Source organism: Eupeodes corollae, chromosome 1 (genome assembly GCF_945859685.1).
Source record: "Eupeodes corollae chromosome 1, idEupCoro1.1, whole genome shotgun sequence".
In the NCBI taxonomy this organism is placed as follows: Eukaryota; Metazoa; Arthropoda; class Insecta; order Diptera; family Syrphidae; genus Eupeodes; species Eupeodes corollae.
This window is the reverse complement of record NC_079147.1, coordinates 262499182-262513148: the sequence shown is the minus strand read 5'-3', so window position 1 is coordinate 262513148 and position 13967 is coordinate 262499182.

Genomic DNA, 13967 nt, shown 5'->3' with positions numbered 1-13967 from the left:
TAAATCAAACTATGTATTTTGTCATAATTCAAAATTTGGTAATTTTGAGTAAATCTTTTAGAAAAATTCTGCACACAACTTTAAAAAATAAACAAAAACAAAGAAAAACTGATAAAGTGGCACGATATCTCAGTTTCAGAGCCTTGAAACACCAATACTTTACAGGCTTAGGATATCTTCTATAGTTTCGTCAAAATCATACCAACAGTTATGAAAAACACTACTTTTGGGAAAACACGTTTAAAGATAAATGTTACAATTAAATAGGCAGGGCGGGTCCGTGTTTGAGGCTAGATATCTCGTAAAACAGTATGCTTTCGATCAAATCCTTCACATGTTTTTAGTTATGTTTACATTGGAAACATGCAAACAAAAATCGATTTTTTAAAACCGTGAAGGTTTTGGCCCCCTAACTGATTTCAATATTTCTTTTTCCTAAATAAGCTCTTGTCTTAATAACATTTAATGATACAAATTTTGTTTCAGATTTTTGAAAAAACATTTTTTTTTATTTTCATCTTGAAAACGGGAAAGTAGTTTTCTCCGAAAATCTAATATAAAATGAATATTAATATGTTCTAAGTTACTGCAAGTTACTGTTAAAATGTTCAGGTTTTTAGAATAAGGACAAAAACGGAAAATTTTCAAATGCGGTAGAGAAACTTTATTAAGGAAAAAAGAAATTGTTTAGAAAAACTGGTTGTTTGAATATAATTTCGTATAAACTTCCCATATGAAGTTATTGTAATCAGTCCAATTTGTCGAATTGAAAATTTTGACATTTCTCGACGTTTCAAGGTCTCTAGAGTCGAAATAAAAGATTTTTAGAAAGATGTATGTGCGTTCGTCAAACCAATAACGCTAGAGACTTGAATTAAATTTTATATTATATATTGGAACGTGATAAAGAAGTATATTTTCAGAAAAAATCCAATTAACGGTTTTTTTATAAATAAAAAAAAAACTGAAAACAAAAATTTGTTACCTCGAAAACTTTATGAACAAAAAATGATTTTATCTTCGAAACAATTTTGTGCAACGAAAAATAACGTTTTTAACATTATAGTTTAAAAAAATAAAAAATAAGCATTACTAAAAATTTGTAAAAATTGAATTTCGCCTCAAATATATTTTCAGCAACTTTAGATTATTTCTTCAAATTAATTTTATTTTATACGAAATATTGTTTTCACCTTGTTTGAGTTCTCTTTAATATATTAAGAGATAGGTTATGGTTAAGCTTTAAAGGAAAAATTTAATAAATAATTAGTCAGTTTTTTTAACCAATCCCATCTTTAACCCTTAAGAGTGACTTTCTAAATATTACTCCATATCATGCAAAAGTAAAGAAAGTAGGTACATAAAGGTATTCCAAAATTTTCCAACAAAACAGTGTTTTTCTTCTATCCCCTCCAGAAGAATGACATTAAAGGATTTATGTTAGCGAAAAAGAGCAAAACAGAAAAGAAAGGAAAAAGAAAACAAAAACTGATTCAATGCAAAACAGGATGGATTTGTTCTTCATGAATCCTTATGTATCCTCGTAAACTCCTTTAACCTCTTTTGCATCTTTCTATTTGTTTTTTTTTTCTGTTCTGTTTCAAAAAACATCAAAGAAAATGTAACTTATCGATTTATAAAAATAAAACAAAATACATAGAGATACAGATTTATACCTACCTACATACCGACTATTTTGCATCCTTGCAATAAAATACAAAAATTGGTAAAAAGAAATTCAACCTAAATTCCTAGAACCCAATCATGTATCCTTTTTTATTATTTTGTGCAGAAAATAGAAACCCTTCTTTAAAATTTACTGCGGCAAAAATAAAGTTTTTCTAAGTAAACATTTTGTTTTCGCACACTTTGCACTATCAAATCCAAAGTAGGAGGTAAGTGGATATCCTTTCTGTATTCCAACTACTTACTTTTGTCCCTTTTCCAATATTGTAATCCTTTTCTTTCGACAAGTTGGTCGTATCTTGTGTGTTTGTTTTTTAACATTGTATTACATTTCGATTGTTATTTTTTAAAAAGTTGGGTTCCTCTTCTTGTTGTTGTTTTTTTTTTTTTTGGGAAAAAAAGTCCAAAATCTCATGAGAGTCCTTTTTGCAGCTTTCAACAACAAACAGGATTTTCACAAGATTATGTTTTTCGCTTTGGTAAATCAGAGGAGAATACAACCAAGGGAAAAGAGGATTCATTTCGCCTTTGGGTACGAGTAAGGTTTATTTGTAGAATAGGGTAAAGAATAAAGAAAAGAGGATATCGGAGAGGTATTGAGAAAATTAGGATTCAAGGACTTTACGAGAGTGATATTTTTTTTCTTATTGGATTTAATATTTTCTTATGCTTGCTCAGGAGTTTTATTTTTTTGTCATTGTAGTTGTTTTTCTTTTTGTTGTATAAAATGGCTTTTGTGGATTGAATAACAAATTTTCAAGATTTGCAATTTAAACTTTTCAATAGAGATAAAAGGACATAAGAATGGAAACATGGGCAGAACATTCGAATGCAATGTGGACAAAGGTAAAAAGTACCAAGGTTCATATATCCTCTTTCGATGGGTCAAAACTTATCTTGAGTACTTTGTTTTTAAAAAATTATCTCAAGTATTTTGGATTTGGTGTTTTAAATAGAGATAAGGTTATTCTATATTCAGTTATTGGTATTATTCTCAACCTGTGTAAAAGGTCAGTGTTTCAAGATAAGACATTTCATTATAATGATGTGTTTATTGCAACTTTAACTGACTTATTTTGTTGGATTTTATTCCCTAACTTGAAGTTCTTGGTTGGTAAGGAATTTTATCCTTCTAACATATCACATATTATATCGAATATGTTTGCTTATATAAGTGATGTGTTTATTTATTAAATCATCATAAGTTTACACAAAAAAGTGATGAAGGAAAAAAACATTTAAAAACTCTTGTTGTATAATATGGGATAAGAATATAATTTAATATTGATCTCCAAGCTCTTTATTTTGGGATGTATGGATAAGGGATGTATAAACTCTGAAACAACAAAGTTTTGATGTCGAAATAAATCATGTATAAACAAAAACTACTTTTTATATTTTGATGTAGCATGTTGCAAGGTATAAGTGATGGAATTTTGCAGCTGATGTTTTTATTTCTTTGAGATTTATTTCTTCGAGCAAAGAAGCACGTAAAAATCGTGCTACAAAATTTATCTATTGGTAAATAAGGTATAGCAAAAATGTTTCCACAAGAAAACATAAAGATATATAAATATGTTTGATGTACATTGTAAATAAAAAAGGAACATTTTCACTAAGTTAACTTTACTTGCAGAGTTTACAAAAAAAGGATTTTAAGTTTTCGCTTTTTGTTAAACAAATGGTTGAAAATTTATGGAACGATAGACTATTGAAGGCAAGGTTTTCAATTTTATGTTCTTAGATTATTCTCAAATTTGCTTATATTCATTCCTCTGAAAGTTGGAAAGTTGTATTTAAATAAGTAAAAACAAAATAACAAAAAAAGGCTAGGATGCAACCCACTCTAATAACTTTTCATCTCGTCTGTGGATTTTTCTTCCTTAAAAGGTTTGTAGGTTTTCGTGTTTTGCTAAAAAAGTTATCAGTTAAATTATTTTGCATATGATGAAAAAGTTTGATTTAAAAAACAATTTTCTTAACCAGATTTTTAGTCGTTAACCAATTTTAGTAGCATTTCTTAAAAGCTTTTATTTCTCATAGAAACAAACAAATTTTGGATGAATTAAACTTATTTGAAGTCAGAGAACCTAGAGAACCGAACATCAATTCTTAACAATTTTGCGTAATATTTTTTATAGATTTTACTTTTTTTATAAAAAAAACTGACTGTTGACTTTTTATAAAAAATTTACTGAATACAGAAGCAATATTTTCTGTGAGATAAAATATAGCTTGAAGACAATACTTTAAATTTTTTAAAAGATATTTGAGTCGATAATCATTTTTTGTCAACTTTTTAGTTTTTATTTTTTGTGAAAAAATCTGTCAATTCGACTTTTATCCAAATTTTACAGAATGTTAACAACTATATTTTTGAAGAGATAAAATAAGTTTTGTGACGAAAAGTGATACTATAAACAAACAAATCTAATCGTCAGCATGTTCTTCTCAGCGTCTACCCGTCGGCACCTGCTTGTCAGCCCGACTGACAGCGAAAGAGAAACCTCGTTCTGGTTTTGGATAGCAGGCAGAGAGGTTCGCTTTAGGTTTAGTAAATTTTTGTAAAAAAGAATTAATGAAGTTTTGGGTTAATTTGCAACACTTTAAAGATAATGGCGCAAAATTTTAAATAACCTTATTAAGGCTTTAGGACGATACTAGTTAACAATTTACTATGTACATAGTAATCTACTAATTTTAAACACTTTTTATTGTTTTGTTAACTAGTATCATGCTAAAACCATGTCATGTCAAAGTGAAAACATTGAATTTGTATTTTATTTTTTCATTTTTGTTTTCATAACTCGCCATTTTTCCGTGAAGCATCTTCAATACCCAGAAGCAGCTACAATGCTACAACTGTTGGCTTCGGTGTGAAGGTTGGTGGCAGTGGTTGTGGGTACTCAGGAGGGTATTTAAGGTTACGGCAATAAAGACAAGCACTGTCCAGAAAAGGAGCGTGTTGTTCTTGGCAGTCCAACCAATTGCATTAAATGTTAAAAGTTTGGATTGATAAATGCGCTTCTGAATGCTGCTCCTGTTTGAGTTTCATCATTATTCCCGTTTGAAATTGAATTCGTATTATGGCCTTGTGCTTCATTATCTTTATATAAAAAAGGAAAATTTCGTTCCTTTGCTATATTGTGAAGCACAGCCACAGCAACAACAATATTTTTTGCCGTTTCCAGATCCACTCGTAGCCGATCTAGCAAAGTCATGAATTTGGACTTAAGCTGCCCATTAGGCATTCTAGACGGCTTCTTGTGGAAGTATGAGAATTGTTATATTTATGTTCTTTTCTGGAGCTCGAGTTTCTTAAAGGGGTTAGCAAAATGTTGGAACATGGATATCCAGCATCGCCTAACAAGATACCCTGATGAATACTAATACTTTCTTCAAGCTTACTTTTAAGGCGACAATTGTTCCAATATTTGGAGTCATGAAGAGACAAACGAGATCTTGCAACGACATATATAATTCTGCATTTATGATCCGTTACAATTTTTAACATTTAATGAATAATTACCTTTAAGAAACTAGAAGTGTTTTGTACATGGACCAAATTAATGACATTAATGTTTAACTATCGATTTTTTTAGTTAGGAATGTAATATCTACCTTTTCTATTTATGTAGTGGCCAGCCATAATAGGTCCCAAAATCCTAGCTGGTCATTTGGATTGCACATGAGTGCAATCGATTGCACCTGGCGATATTGTAAAATCCGGATTTGATGTCATTCAACTCCGCAGCGGAAGATGGGAACTTTATAAAGTGTGGAAGTAGTGAAGCAATTCTTTTTGCGATGTTTTTGATTATTTTTCCCACTGTGGACTGCACCATTCCATGTTATGCTCCTAAAGTATTCGAAAAGTTGTGCATGTTTACATGTTTGTTGACTAGTAATAGAAAAGTGTATTTACCAGCTTCAGATTGATTGACATTTCTTCCAAAAAAGTGTAACGTTACTAGAACTTGCAAATCTGGAGAAATAGGTAGCCCACGGTTTGTAATTGGGTCTTGGATGTCAAAATTTTCAACCAAGAACCAAACAGTTGTTTTATCAAATCTATACCTGGAGTAAAATTCACCATCGTCCAGTTCTTCAGGAAGATTTGCTCGAGTTTTAAAACTTTTAACTTTCCTACACAACACTGAATCCTCAAACATTTCAAAATTCTTCCTCCGAAAACATTTTAAATAAATTAACTTTTTATGATATCTATAAATAAATTTTATTTTAAAATTTATCAATTTTACACTTTGTCACATTTGAGAAAAATGACATATGTCATACAGATTTAGTACGATACTAAAAAGATAAAGTAGCCATATGGTGATTTTAACTTTAGTAAAATGTTAATAAGATAGTACGATACTAAACTCGTTTAAGATTATCAAAATCCTTTTTTTAACCTAGTATTATACTAAAATTGATTTAACATCGTACTAAATCGTCTAAAATTTTGCGCCAATATCTCAAAGTTTTGAAAAATATTTTTTGGCGAAAATCAATTTTTACCAACTTTTATTAACTTCTTTTACGTTTTTTATTTTTGTAAAAAAAAACTGTCAATTCGATTTTCCTCAAAATTTTTCAAAATGTTACAAAAAATATTTCTCATAAGTTAAAATTAGTTGAAAACCATAATCTCAATTTTTTTAGTTTAAAATCAATATTTACCAACTTTAGTTAATTTTTTTATTAGGTTTTTAGTTTTTGTAAGAAACAATCAATTTGATTTTTCTCAAAATTTTACCAGATGTTGAAGACGTTAATTTTTGTTGCACAAAATTGGTTTGGAGATAAAATCATGTTTTGTTCGTAAAATTTTGGAGGTGAGAAATATTTTTTTTTCCGTTTTTTTTTTATTTATAAATTGGAATCTTTTCCAAAAATATATTTGTTTGGTATCACGCGACAATACCACCCACTCAATTTTTTTGAGAGCGCTTTCTTCATCTTTCTGCACTATTCAAAAAAATTCAAAAATTGACGACAATATTTAGAACATAATTAAATAAGCTTGCTTTTAGTATCTGTTTTTTTCTGTTGCCGAAAACAGAAGCAACTTTAACTAACCTCGATTATTAAAAAATTAAAAAAACTAATCTAATTATGCAACTTTTAAAAAATACATACATATATTTTTTCTATAGTCTTACTAAAATATTGCTATTATTCTGTACCAAACCCTTTGCTTCTAATCACTTCAGCAAATCTTTGAGGCATGGAGTCAATTAAATTGCTTATATGTTGTTTGAAATACTTTCCCCATCAAACATATAATCGTTACAATTCGTCCATCTACAATTTCTAATAGATTTTCTTTGGGGTTGAGATCTGGTGACAGTGCTGGCCATTGTAACACGTCAATCCGGTTATCTTGGTACCAAATCTTAACCGTATTGAACGTGTGCTTTGTGTCGTTGTCCTGCGAAAATATCCATTTTAGAGGCAACTGATCCTCAGCGGGTGGCAGCATTACATTTTACAAAATGTCACAGTAAATATAACGATCCATTGTACCTATTTGGTGAATCGGTCCCCGTCCATCCAAAAAGAGTATGTTCCTCCATTTTCAATTTTAGTCTCGCCAGCTTGTTTTTTATGGTACTAAAACGGCTTTTTTACAGCTTCGAATGATTTTAGTCCACCATCAACAGCTCGTCTCCGAATTGTTCTCACGCTTACGTTCAGATCGAGTTGGGTTTCGTTTTCTCTTTTTTAATAATTGATTTAATTATTGCAAAATCGTCTTGTTTTGTTGTTTTTTCGGTCTGTCAACTCGACGAACCGTTTTGAATTACTTTTTGGATTTGTAAAATTTTATAAAACAGCAAATCACTGATTTTGGAATAGAAAATTTGATATTTTAATTTGACTCATTTCAATTTTTTCATTTCGTTAGAGTATTTTATTTTATTTATAAAAGGATGCTTTGACCAACAAAAAATTCATTTAACTGTCCTACTTATGTCATATTTAATAACCAGGTTTCGTTAGAAGTAAATACATAATGTATTAAATTTTAGAAACAATTTACATAATCTCTTTAAGTTATTAATTTTTAAATGACATAAAGGTTGGAGGTGTTTTATAAATACCCACTCCATCGGATATTACTACCCTTATTATGCAGAGGCACAGTGAGAGCACTAGAAAAAGGAGAGAAGGTTTAGTTGATAATGTTTGACCAGCACTGTATTTTTAGCACAATTTTTAAAACTTTTTATTTCTTATAAAAAACATCAAAATGGATTTCTCTCAGAAAATTAGCGTTTGTTAACAACTATGTATATTTTGTTTAGAATGAAACAATTTTGAAATCAAAACCTTCATTTATGCTAGAGATATGTGAGTCGATTCTTCGAATTCTCTAAAAATCCTACCGTTTGAAATACGTAAATAACAAACATTCCTCTTCTCTTTTAAAACACTCTAATTTTTCAGTATCAGAATGAAACCTTAATGAGAACTTCTGAAACCTTATAGTTAAAAATGAAGTTCACCACTTTAGTCTCAGTAGCTTTCCATTTATTTGGAATAAGTGTTTTAAAAAATTAAACTTACATCTTTAGGAGAAATTACAAAAAAACTGGTCATCATTATGTATTCCAAAATTTTAAGAAACATAAATTTCATAACAAATTCTCATCGCATTATTCTATAGAAGTATTTTTCTGCATATGAGAAGCTGTAAAAAATAAATTCAATGTTTTTTTATATTTTAAAAAAATGCAATTATTATTATGTACTAATTTTAAAGTTTTCAGATAAATTTCTCAGCTCATAATTAATTTTTTAAGTTTTGTTTTTGAGTACTCTCATATTTCCTGGACAAACTTTATGTGTATCTTAAAGCGGAGCAAAACTTTTTTTATAGATCTCTTGTCTAATAGATGCTTTGGTAGAAAAATGTTAAACAATTTATTACAAATTTTCTTAAAGGAAGTCCACCCACCACCTGATAGCTTCTTGTTGAAACAAATTCCTCTTCATGAGAACAAAATTAATAAAAAAAATTTAAGAATTAAAATTAATATTTGAATCTAAACTCTTCATTTTGGAAACATGATTTACTTCTAATTTTCAAATTTTTGAATTCTCGAAAAATATGATTAACACAATTTTAATAAATACTTATTAAAAATTCGAAGCAAGGATATATGAACCCACAACCTTTCTTATATTACTTATTTTGTATCCTTTTTCTTTTTTAATTCTGTTTGAAATTATTGAATATAAAATAAAAAGAAAGGATGACTTTTAAACAAAATCTCCATATTTTATACTTACAAACAGCACCTATTTATTTTTTCTATTTATATCATTATTTATACCTCATATTAAGGCTCTGGACCTATGATAAAGATAAGAAATCATTTCATTATTATGTATCCTGCGTAATATAAATAAAAAATTATTTGTTTACCATCATTCGTATTTTTTTCTTTTGATTATATCGGAAGAACGTGAAATTTTTCCCAAATTTGTTCATCATAAGGAAAAATTCAATTTATCCATAGAAGAAAAATGATTCCTTTCTGGGTTGTGTTGAACTTTGGTCGCCTTGTTTTCCAATAATAACGGTACCAACATTTTCATCCCTTTGTGAAATAATAAGAAATTGCGAATAGAATTAATGAGATAGCTTTTCAATATCCTTTGTGTTTTGTGTTCTGCGTGGGTTTATGTTTAAGAACAAAATTATGTTCTTTTTTTTCAAACAAACTTAAACAGTACGGGAATTATCGATGAAGGCTTTTTTTGGGGCTTATAAAAGGTGAGGTAGGTTCAACTTTTGGTTTCGTAAAAGAACACAAACTCAAAATTGTATATGTCCTTACCTCAGTTTTGTATGGATTTACTGAAATTTGCCCAATAATTCATAAGTTTTGTTAAGGAATTAAATATTTTGAGAAAATGAGTAAATCAATTTTTGAGAGGTCGAAAAATAAGATTTCTAGAAGGAAAGTTCCTTAAACATAAATAGTTAATTTTATATTTTTAAAATATTTACTGCTTAGATAGCAAAAATTTTTGTAATAAAATTGCATAAGAGACTTTTGAGTCAGTTTTAACTTTAAATCAATTGTTCTTTTCTGAATAAAATGTTGGGGGCATTTTTTCTTTCGTTTTTTACATTTTCAAAATTCTGAGCAGCTTTTAATTCGATATATTCGAGACATTTATCTAATGTCTTATTTATTTATTAATAAAAAAGTTTAGGAGACTCTATATCTAGTTTTTTTTTAATATTTTAGTCGAAAACATCTTCAATTTGGTTAAAATTTTTAGTTTTAGTAAATTGAATTGAATTGATCTTTCTTTAATCTTGAACAACAGTTAACAATAATATAAAAAATATACGAGTAATAAACTTGAACTTGAAATTATTTTCCAGCATATTGTTTTCTTTATTTGTTTAAAAAAACTATCTACAGTCAACTCACTCTAAGTCAACTTCCTTCTAAGTCGAAATTACTTCTTATTCTCATACTATTTTCAATATGACGGAAATTCTTATTTTTTACAAGTCAATGCTAACTTTCAGATAAATCATGGCCAGAAGAAAATTGAATACATTAGATTATGCCACAAGGATTCGCTCAATTGAAGATATTGAAAAGGAAGTTGAATAGGAAAAGAAAACTGCTGAAGATTATGGAGTTCCCAAAAGTAGTCTTTCTCCGATATGGACTGAAAAATTAAGAACTGCGGAAGATTGTGCTAATATTAGTTATCACCTTAAGCGGAACAAAGTTTGAGAGTATGAAAGTGTGGACAAAGCTGTTTTCTAATGGTTCAATAACTATAGTTTACCTGTGATCGGTTTAATTTTAAAACCAGACATAGTATCCTCAGCAAAGTTTTGTCTGGTGAAAGAGCTTATGTTGAAAACAATACAGCTAACAAATGGAAACAACAGATTTCAGAAGTTTTTCAAAGATTTAAACCGGACGACAGCATTATCGCTTACAAACGTACAGCAATTAATTTCAATTTTATAACAAAAATACTGCGGAGGAAGTAAGTAAATTTTGAAATAAAAATTGGGATGAGAATTTAGTAAGTTGGAAAAGAATGCTAAACCTTTCTGGAACATAGCAAAAATTATCAAAAACAAAAACAGACAAATGCCTAACTTTCAAAATAGTAATGAAGTTGTTTATCAAAGCTCAAATACAACTAATATCTATGCAACAACCTTTCGGAATAATCATTGTGTATCTCAACACCTTAGTGATGATCCTATTAAAATGCTAGCAGGTGAAAAAGCAAATACAGTTCACTCACAAATCACTGAAACTGCTAGAGATCAGTTCATATCCAGGGAGGATGTTAAATACTTCGTTTCAAACTTTAAAGTAAAAAAATATATATCTTTAAAAAAGTTTACGTTTTTGATAAACGCTTGTCTCAAAAAGCAATATTTTCCATTGAATTGCATATGTATATGCAAAGGTAATACCGATTCCCAAACCTGGAAAACCGTCAAATTACCCAACAAACTGTAGATTAATATGTTTGTTTAGTTGTATAAGTAAAGTTTTTGAAAAAAATTGAAATGTAAAATATTAAGCATCGTTGATGAGCTTCAGATATTTCCAATGGACAATTTAGATTCAGAACGCATTACAGTACAACTCATCAGGTATTTAGAGTCTTTGAACAGATTAAGAAAAATCGATCCCTTAGCAAATCGACTGGCCTTATTCTAATTGATATAGAAAAGGCATTAGACTCAGTTTGGCACGATGGAATTGTGCACAAGATGGGATATTTCAGGTTTGTTGTCCAATCGTTACTTTAGTGTTTTCGTCAACAATTATTGTTCGTCTAAATGTTACCAAGTCAACTATGGTGTCCCGCAAGGATCAGTACAAGACCCTTTACTGTACAATATTTATACTTCTGATATTCCTAAACTTACAGGTTGTCAGATAACGACATTTGCGGATGATGCAGGCATCTTTTTATCGCATGAATTAAGACAAATTTAGAAAATGTGATAGAATTGAGGACTAATAACTACAGTCGTTCTTTGACTTTCAAAGAGAAAACAAGTTATAAGTGGATAGTAGATAATTTTTAATTAAAAGTGCATTTGTAAGGTTTTCTATTTAAGAAGGCAGTAAGCCACAAATTGAAATAACTAATCGGTAGCCTAGTGGAGCTGGCGTCCGAAAACAGCTCCAAGGGTCGTGGGTTCGAATCTCGTGCGGAGTGCACTAAAATTCTGGAGGCTTTTTTTCACAATCGTGAAATCGTAGATTTTATAGATTGGGAAAAAAAGCAAATGGAGGAGGAGAGGAAAGCAGGGGTATCGAAAGATACCTCTGCCAATTCATCAGGTGATGCCAATGTGGTGCCATCAGCGGTACACAAATTCACCGCAACATCATCAGGCCACCAGTCTGATAGTCCATCAACAACAAAAAATGTTAAAAGAAAACTTAAGCCTAACCTTGTAGAAAGGACCAATGCTGCTAAGCGCGGAGCGATGCGACAAGGAGTGCAGCAAAAAAAACAAGCGATGACGTCACAAAGCGAGTCATCAGACGGTGACATTGACTATGTCTCCGAAGATGGAGAGGGGCACTATAGTTCACCTAAAAATAAAAATAGGTTTTCAAGCCTAGCGCCACCAGAACAGCCTAAGGAAAGGGAGATGGAGGTTCCTGATGCCCCCAACGACAACGAAGCCGATGAAGCGGAGCTGGCACAAGTGCTGCAGGCAAAAAAGCAGCAAATAGATGCCTATGAGGACCAGCTAAAAAAACTGAAGGAGGAGATGGAGCCCCTTCTCAGTGCACTGAAAGCCAAAATTGAAGCACGCCGACAAAAAGAGGCAGCTGAGAAGGAGGAACAAGAAACACAACGGCTGCAACAACAACAACAGCAGCAACAGGCGAAACAAAAAAAGCCAGAAACAAGGCAACAAAAACAACAACCACAGCAGCAACAACCAAAGCCCGCTACCAAAATCACTGGAGCGGAGCAAAAACTGAAGACTTTACCAGCAGTGACAGGCCCAATGCTTGAGGGCCCATCCACCTCGAGTAAGGCCAAGCAGCAGCAACAACAAGAGCTACAAGCAAGGCAGCAGCAGCAGCAGAAACAGCAACAAAAGCCGCAGAAGCAGCAGCAACAGCAGCAGCAACAGCAGCAGCAACAGCAGCAGCAACACCAGAAACAACCACAGGCTGGAAAAGAAAAAATACCACCTATTAGGACCCATATAAAGTTGACATACAGGACATTAAACAGGTATGTAAGTCGGCCACTAAGGGCAAATTTCTAATTAAAATTCTTAACGAAAAAGAAAAGAATTATTCGGTCCAGTGCTTCTCACTGGCCGAATACAAGCTAGTGAAAGAATTGTTAAAAGAGGCCACAGCTGAGTTCTTCAGTTACACGCCAAAAAGTGAAAAGTTTAAGACGGTCCTTCTGAAGGGCATAAGTTCCTGCACGGAACCGGAGGAGCTCTTAGCTGAGCTCCGCCAAAAAGCCAGTGACGATCTCGATATTATCGGGGTCAAACCTTTCACTACGGTGAAGTCAAGACGAGGGGGTTATAGGCTGCCAATGTTCCTCGTAACATTATCGCCCCAAAGCAGTTTTAATAGTGTCGAGAGAATCACATCTCTCGACAATCAAACTGTACGCTGGGAGACATTAAAAAGGCACGACGACATTTTACAATGTACGAAGTGCCAGAGGTTTGGCCATGCCAATGCCAACTGCAATATGCAGTTGCGTTGTGTCAGGTGCGGAGAAACCCACAAAGAAGGAGAATGTAAGCTGGGGAATGAGCGGGTTGAGGATTTGACCCTGCTCAAGTGTGTCCTTTGTGGAAACCAAGGGCACCCGGCTAACTATAGGGGTTGCCCTAAGGTCCAACAAATGAAACAGAAACAGGCGAGCCAAAAAGCCGAAAAAAGTCGAACAGTTAGTCGACAGGCTCCAACACAAAAATTCGTAGATCCCAAATTTTCCTACGCCCAAATGGTGTCAGGGAATGGGAACACGAGACAGACTCCACCAACGGTTGCCCCAAAGGCCCCTGTGCCTAAGGCACCAGAGGTGCAGCCTGACATTGTAGCCTTGTTGTTGAGCATTCAAGGTCAACTAACAGGACTGCAAAGTCAGATAAAGGAGCAAGGCAAAAGGGTAGATCATCTCTACTCTTTGTTGCCTGGCCTGGCGCAATTTAGATCATAATGGGCGCGCTGCCGGAGACGCGCCTTAAAGTCCTAGCTGTGAATGTAAAT